Source organism: Zerene cesonia, chromosome 8 (assembly GCF_012273895.1).
Source record: "Zerene cesonia ecotype Mississippi chromosome 8, Zerene_cesonia_1.1, whole genome shotgun sequence".
Classification (NCBI taxonomy): domain Eukaryota; kingdom Metazoa; phylum Arthropoda; class Insecta; order Lepidoptera; family Pieridae; genus Zerene; species Zerene cesonia.
In genome coordinates, this window is record NC_052109.1 from 4,345,257 (window position 1) to 4,352,529 (window position 7,273).

At 34.9% G+C, this 7,273-nt stretch overlaps 1 long non-coding RNA gene across 3 annotated transcripts; it reads right to left on the minus strand.

The window, feature by feature from the left end:
- Window positions 1-7: 7 nt before the first annotated feature.
- Window positions 8-5,593, minus strand: LOC119828599. Of its 3 annotated transcripts, none has more exons than XR_005287774.1 (4): window positions 5,436-5,593; window positions 3,823-4,952; window positions 1,130-3,649; window positions 8-991 (listed from the first exon to the last, which is right to left on the minus strand). It is a non-coding gene; the product is annotated as an uncharacterized LOC119828599 (long non-coding RNA). The 3 variants fall into 3 exon arrangements; XR_005287775.1 differs by having other exon boundaries at window positions 52-3,221; window positions 3,415-3,649; XR_005287773.1 differs by having other exon boundaries at window positions 52-3,649.
- Between the last annotated feature and the right edge of the window lie 1,680 nt (window positions 5,594-7,273).

Below are 7,273 nucleotides of genomic sequence, written 5' to 3' on the forward strand. Positions count from 1 at the left end.
CAGAGTGGACGATAGCGCCGGAGCCACCCGCGTGGAGCGCGGTACCGTATCCGCACCACCAGCGCAGAGCAGAGTGGAAGATAGCGCCGGAGCTACCCGCGTGGAGCGCGGTACCGTATCCGCACCACCGGCGTTGAGCAGAGTGGACGATAGCGCCGGAGCCACCCGAGTGGAGCGCGGTGCTGTATCTCGCACCTCCAGCGGAGAGCAGGGTGGGCGAGTGTGGGAGCTATCTCAGTTGAGCACGGTGTTCAATCCCTCACCACCAATTGATAATTGAATTCTTGTGTACTATGGTTTTGGTTCAGTAGATAAATCATATTAAATAATTTAGAATGTAATCACGACAATAAGATTGAACTGCCTCCCTCAGCCCTCACTTACAGTAGACAATTAATATCGAATATAAATTTCTAAAGCAAAATTAAAGCAAGAGTAGCAATAAGTGCGAAAATCTTAAAAGTGGAGAGTAAGTTTTATGTCATAGTCGGCAAAGGAGCTGTAGGGTCGCTTGATGATAAGCACTACCAACGCCCATGAACATCAAGAAACGCCGAGTACTATACTATATATGCCGATGACGGTAGGGTATCTGTGAATAAGCCCAAAGAAACGTATCGCACAAAAACATACCTTTACAATTACAACCAAAATCATTTGAACATAAATATATATATGTATATTTATAAATAAAATTAAATAGCGTACATGTAATGTAAATATAAAAAGGATTAATGTCGTAATTTTTAACGGTGTATACCTTTTATATACAATTTACGCATATTATACATGGTGTTTCAGTGGTATCTAGCACGAGGTAACCGCCATCAATTTAAAGATATTATAGTATTTTATAAATATCATCTAATATATACGCATCATTCCTTGAATGGTTATGAGTACTTTTTACTAGCTACCTATAATATAGTTTTCTCAATGATATCTGTTCTTATGAAGAACATGTCTGAATTATATAGTCTTAAAGCCAATCCTGGAAAATAAGACCCCTTATAATGAAATATCCAACATAATCCCATTGTAAAATTATACATATTTAAAGACAGGTGATGAATAAAACTCTCAATTAAAGCACTAAAAAGATTATAAATTGTAGTGCGCTAACACTTACTTGGATATCCGGAAAGCCAGGAGATCGAGAGAGTCGCAAATCAAGGTAAAAAAGATGGTCTCATTACATTGTTTTACGTGCAAATATAGTGTCATTCCACATTTATATAGTATACAAGGTACTTTTGGCGTAGGTAGTTAGATACCTAGATTTTAAATTTGTGGTGCATTCTTGGTAGGTAGGTGCGCTCTTGTTGCAAGGTTGACCTATTGCATAATTAATAATGCGCTCAGCAGCGGGAACTCTTTCAACGACAGCCCCTAGACTTGTGAAAAAATAAAAACCAGTTAGGTGCGAGTTAGACTCGCACACCTGACGTCCATCTATGCTTAAGAAATTTCTTTTTTTCGAGTGTACCATTTGATTATAAAATCTATTAAATATACCATAATTTTGGTGTATTTCTGGAGGACACATATATAAATGCCGAAATAGGTATCCAAGTAATATTTATGAAATTTTATATATATTCTCCAACTATAAAACCAATTTTGATGATCGTTTTGCTTAGAATTTTACTTACGTGACAAATATGTCATGGAAAAAAGTCCATCCTCAATAATTGTTGATAAGCGTTGTTTGTATTTTCCTCTTTATTCAATTTCTTTCTTCAAGTTTAAATATCCCTCATATTTATGTTATTTTATGTAGGTGCGCCACCCAGTTCATGTATTCTCCAAGTTTAATTAAATATCGCTCATATTTTTTTGTAATTTTATGTAGGTTTACGCAACCAGCGTTGTACATTTGTTTCAAGTACAAGAGTTCAAATAAAATTAATTTAAAGTTATGAGATGTTTTACTAGGAAATTATTAGGCCTGTAAGAAACGGCAATTATCCTAACATTCCTAAAAATAAGGACTACATAGGATTGACATACTAACTACAAACAACATTGTACTTATGGAATTGTAAGAAGGTTCGAGAAAAAAATGAAAATTGCTTTTTTCATTAATTATTACGAGAACACATTTCATTTCGATCTAAAAAAGAAATGTATTTTTATAATACTTGTTGACTATTAATTTGTACCTACATAAGTCTTAATTTGTTAGACGAAAGCTTGTTTATTTGACTTCGAATGCACGGCTACTTAGCGAGTACAAACCCTTAAAAACAGAGATCAAGCACTGCAACCGAACACCGCTGACGCCAGCAAGGGATGATAATTGTCAAGCAAACGTGCATACGTAGCAGACAGGACCGTATCACTTGATCTTCGAGAACAATTGAACATTCCACTTGCTATGTGCTTTCAGAACTTTGCCTTTAAGCCTGCCACCTTCGCCAAACCAGCAAAGCACCAAAAGATGCCAGACGCTCAGGATTATCAGCAGCCTAAACAATGGCAGTGCATACAAGGCGTTTTCACGCCGATTATATTACCGACAGTTAACTGTCATTATCGTTGTTAATTATATATGTATGTATGTATTATAAAAAATTCAAAGAATTGTCTACTAGTGTAATAAAGTGCCTAACCGTTCATGCATTAACTGTTTATAACCAAAATATAATTGCACACTTTTCAGCTAACAGATAATATGACTACAGCTGGCACGTATGAACGAAATTAGATCACAACCTTATGAAATTAAATTTTAATACTATCAAACCTTGGTTACGATTATTACGTCGTACATACTTGTGCAATCGCTCATAACGTAATTCTCTTTCAACCAAGCTCTCGCAGCGCGTAGTTGCATAACTCATCCAAATGTGTCACCATTCAATGTGGTTTAACCTTTATTTTGCAGTTTTAATTATCTAAAGCAGCAATTTACACCAACGCGAAGAGGTACAATCTCCGTCTGGTGATTACTTGCATTGCATATGATAGGTGTCGTTGTCGTAATGAAGTAGGAACATATGATTAGGTGAAGCAATTTTCCATGTTATATAATAATTTCCATTGGGATCCGAATTTGTTCAACGGATATTTTGTCTTTCTAATAATCAATCTATGTATATTATTTGGTCAATTCTCATTTGATTGAAGATGGTGATTGATGATTCTGTTAAACGCATGTATATCTCATACAAATGAATTGTGATGATACACCATAATTTTAGGTAGCTATGCATGTGAACCTGAAATAAAACTGGCATACTGTTAACCCTACCGTGCCGTGTACATACGGCAGATTTTAAGTAGGTATTGAAAAAGAATATTCTTAAGTTTGACACATCACTACATCCTATTGTTAAATATTTTTTTAAATCGATTCAGTGTTATTTTATTGAAGTGTATAAATGATTCCAACATTGGAATTATTTCACTTACCTACATCTATGTTAAAGTTCTCATTTATCTTTGATATTTAATTAAATAAATCTCATTAAATTCAAGTGTCCACGAATTTGCCTACGTTAGCGAGAGATCAACTCATCTGCTTTGTGGGACGTGGTGACATCGATTTTAGCAGCAGTGTTTCCTTCTTCCTGAAGGTCCACCACATTGAGCTCATAATAACGTGTTTTACAACGATCTTGCATCACCACGACGCCCAGGCGACAAGCTGCGAATTGTACACAAATGAAATCAGATACCATTTTGTTCAATCAATTTATTATCGCTTTGTGTTTATACTTTTGTCTGAATAGGTACAGATGCTTTATTGAATGTTTGTTTGCAAATTTGATTTGAAGATTGAAAATGTTTAGATATATTTTCCTTATAAATTTAACTTACCATTGATAAAGTGTCTCTCGGCTTCCCTTTACTTAATTTACTTTTGGTTTCGATATAGTTCGGAGTATAATACTATTTTGTATGAAGTTATCTGGTATCGTAATAGATTTATGTTTATTTGGTTGCACGTGAAAAGATACATCAGCCCATTTTTGCTTGTTAAAAACCTTGGTCCTTTGTAATTTCAGATTGTGACTTCGATTATAACAGCCAGTAAAATGTTTGTCTGCTAGCAAACAATTATTTGGTGTCGTGGAGTATCTCACTGTTCTAGTTTGAAGTAATGTGCAGATGCTAAATGCCTGTTTGGGTTTAAAGGTCAAAGAAACACAACACGCCCTATCAAAGACATTAAGTTCTTCCACTAATTATCTGTCAGATATATGGGAACTCACCCTATTATCAAATCTTACAAATACATCGGAATCTTACGAATATTTCGTTTCATTGTGCGTTCCAAGCTATACGCATCACCGGTTGTTGGCTGCGACTGCGAGCTCGGATTTCGCCAGCATACGGTCTCGTATCTGTACTCGAAATACAACAAAACAAAATGTCCTTTGCGGGACATTAGGTATGCAAGTTAGGATATTATTGCGCAACCTAACGTTTACCTATATGGGCTGTGTACCGGACCAGATCGATTAGCGTGTGAAGCAGGGTTGTTCTACGCAGCCTCGTAAGGCAGCAAGCGCAGAGATGCACAACTCCCAACTCAGCGTTCTATAATCTACGCAGGTAGTCGTCAGGATCTCGACCGCCATGTTGTCCGCGCGGTCGGCGATGACTCATGGAATAATACATGTTGGGTGAAATTTCAAAAATACAAAAAGAGAGATTGAAATTAAATTCTGATCATATGTTTTAAATTCATTTATTTCATTCTGACTTAAATATAAGTTACAATTTTCTTATTCAATATGAATAAAATTTTAAATTCCAATCGACCATTTAAAATAGCTAACTGAAATAAATTACTAACAATTCAACAATAAAATTATACGATTTATAAAACTAATTAAAATGCATGATACCGTTTACAAACCCACATCGTAGTTAGCTCCGAGCACGCCCCCGCGGCAACCAAGATGGCGGCCATCGGATGCAGGCCCACGCGAAACGCAATGGGACTGTAAATTTAGAAAACATCTTGCATATATCACAGATACAGAAACAGTCTACATTACCTATTTTCACCCTACTTGACTTGCTAAAGGTTTTACATTGTCTAATTCTTTAAAAAAACTATCTAGGCCACTGAGATCATTCTTCCATATATTATCTATTTTCTCCCGTTGCTCCTTGGCGACATCCTCTTCTTTGTTAGTAATTCCGAGATCTGCTTGCATTTGAGCCCACTTTCTAGCACGTTCTCTTTGTTTCGTAAGCAACTCATTTTCAGCGCGTACTAAAGAGTTGCTCAATATGGCGATTACTCGCAAGTCACGCTTTCTCTTTGTTTTAGCGTTTAATGATTTAGATTTAAATTTACGCACCCAGTTAGACAGGGATTCTGTTTTACTTTCACAAAAGTCAACGATACGTTTTTCTTGTGCACTGTAGCCCATATTAAAATGTTAGGTTCAATTATTGCGTGTGAGAATGTTACACACCTGTATCCGATTAGGCACAACGCCCAATGGAATTTTTGTAGAACTTGGTTGCACCGCACTACACAAACGTCCGCACTACGCTACGCCGAGAAACAATTGTGCGCGGATGACGTCATGGTCCCTTTATATACATGACGCCATTGGAGAAACGGAACTGCGCAGTTGAGGCCAAAATGGCGGCGTACAATGCAACATACCAGTTGGTAGGGTTGCCTGATATTATTTGTTAAAAGTCCTTAGTTTACCTGATTTATATAAAAAATATTCAGAAAGGCCTTATTCTGTCTGTGTATTTTATATCAATTATAAAAATAGGCCTAATTTTAACGACATAAAAAAATACAAAGTTTGACAATTAATTTAAATTTTGTAAATCCTTCTAAAGCACCAATTTTTGCCAGTATATTCCAGTTGTATAAAGTACTAAATTTAACTCAAGAACCTTTAACATATCAATAATCTAGTATTCTCTCGAGTTAATATTGGTTTCGCGCAATTAAATATTAAATAACATTCCCTCCATTATGTAATTCAAAATCGAGAAATAAATATTATAGCATTTATCATACGGCATGCCATTTATTTCAAATTACGCTGCTTCCATTACGATTTATTACATTATTAACTCAAGTTTCGTGAAAAAACCCTAACTGGCAACCCAACAGTTAACATGTAAAACAACTTATTTTAAATTAAACATCAAAAACACAAAATTGCAAAATTAACTATAAACAATAAAATATCTTTTAATTAATGGTATATAATTAATAGTAAACGAAGGAACAATATTTAATATTATTATTTATAGACTATACTTGATATAGTGAAGGTTTTGAAGAATCGATGGAAGGGGGCGGGGAGGTCTACGACGTATGAGGTGTGGGGGATTGAGGTGACCTCTCTGAAATCTGACTGATCCGCATGCGCAATTTAATAATAATACGGAAAATAAAGTATTGATTAAAGTGTAGATTGAGATCTCAAAATATGTAAACTAGTGACACATCTGTAATATCAAAATCCCAGTTGAAGAAACTTTCGTCCAAAAATATCATCCTACTAATATTATATTATAAACACGAATTTGTAAAATATATGGATGTATATTTGTTTTTGCTTTAAGAAATTTGAGATAGATATTGAAATATTATTGTAGTTTAGCACAAAGGGCTACTTTTTACCCGGGAACCATCCGAGTGCAAACGCGGGTTCCTGCGATAAAAATATTTTTGATCGATTTGTGATGGTTAAATCTATAATTTAATTAAATAAATATCATGTTCAACTGCCTGGCTGTGTAATCTAATTAAATATTATTTTACTCGGGTATTGCATGAATATTATACCTACCTACTTAGTATCGGCTTAACTGGAGCCTCAATATATGGAGAGATAATAATATAAAAATAGACCTACTTATACTCATGTGTACATGAACTTATATCAATTAATGAGACAATAATTTATGGTAAATTATCTTGTACTAATAAGCTCTAATTCGTGTAAATATAAATTGAAATAAATAAAAAAAAATGATAGGATAATTTAAAGTAGCAAGCCTAATTAAACGGTCATACAACATAAGCACTATTCAGTTTTAATGAGTTATTATTACTTTAAAATACTTTAAACTTTAAAATTTCCATGCATAAAAATGACGCATCTTTTAGTCATGATATTTCCGTCCTTCATGGGATTTCTCTTTATTATCCTAATATAATTAGTAGCAATAAAGCTCATATTTGTGTGAACGCGTCTTTCTATGCGTCAAAAATAACAATATGGCGGCTGACGCCAATGTATGACGTCGGCCTTCCGTCCCCCTCAACCCTGCCAAC